This window comes from Rutidosis leptorrhynchoides, chromosome 2 (assembly GCF_046630445.1).
Source record: "Rutidosis leptorrhynchoides isolate AG116_Rl617_1_P2 chromosome 2, CSIRO_AGI_Rlap_v1, whole genome shotgun sequence".
In the NCBI taxonomy this organism is placed as follows: domain Eukaryota; kingdom Viridiplantae; phylum Streptophyta; class Magnoliopsida; order Asterales; family Asteraceae; genus Rutidosis; species Rutidosis leptorrhynchoides.
In genome coordinates, this window is record NC_092334.1 from 673,854,343 (window position 1) to 673,855,411 (window position 1,069).

Genomic DNA, 1,069 nt, shown 5'->3' on the forward strand with positions numbered 1-1,069 from the left:
ATTATGTTTTAAACTCAATCGCTTTTCCAACAACTAGACCGTAGTTATTGGCTCTGTTATTGGGAAGTCGCGAACCCCGATTCAGAGTACACTTGTAAGACCCTGAATTTTAAATACATCAGAAAGTGTCGGCAGAAAGTGGCACCAGAAAGTGTTCTCAGAAAGTGTCAGGAAAAGTCTACCTATACTTATGCATTTTCAGATTTTACATCAGAATGAGAACCTGACAGTTTCAGTCCCTAAATTTCTAAAACTCAGCTGTCTTCCTTCTAAGTTGTAGTGCGCGCCGCACACATGGAAGCGCACCGCGCAAAGCGTGCTGGCAGACCCAAGTCGTGATTTTTGATATTTTAGAAGGGCATTTGGGTCTTTTCACTTGAGGGTCAGTTTTTGAGCCACAAAACTGACCCAATGCTTATCTTATCTCATTCTTCACCTCTTCCACCCATTTCCATCTAGAGAGAGAGAGTTAGAGAGAGAGAGAGAGAGCTCGGTTTGAGGAAGAAGAAGAGTGAATCGGGTGAAGTCTCAAGTATTAAAGTTGTTCATCTCGTTCTTGGCTACATTTTGGTGGTATTGGTAAGTCTCAACTCCGAATTTCATCTTTATGATTTGATATTCAAGTTAGGGTTTTGAGCTTGTTAATGGTGAAACCCATTTAGATGATGAAGTGGGCTTATGGTGACTAGTTATTTTTGATACTTGGCGGGTATTGGGTTGGTTGACGTTTTGGCCATGATCCGGCTTTGATTTTGAGTGTAATCACTTATTTTAGTGATTTTGAAAGTATTGAAACCCATTTGGATGCATTTGGTTGACTAATTTTGAAATGGGTCAAAATTGGGGTTTATGTGTCAAATTGGGCAAGATAAGTGTTTAACACTTATGTTTTGGGTTAATTGGTGTATTAGGACCATTCTCACTTGTGTTAGTGATTATTAGTTAGTTTGGGCACGGTTTGAGCTTGGAAGTGCATTTGGGTCGAAATTGCACTAAGTGTCATTTTGGGTTGGTTTGTAAATCCACCCTAATTGTGTTATTTGTTATATGATAAATGGAATAGGTACGT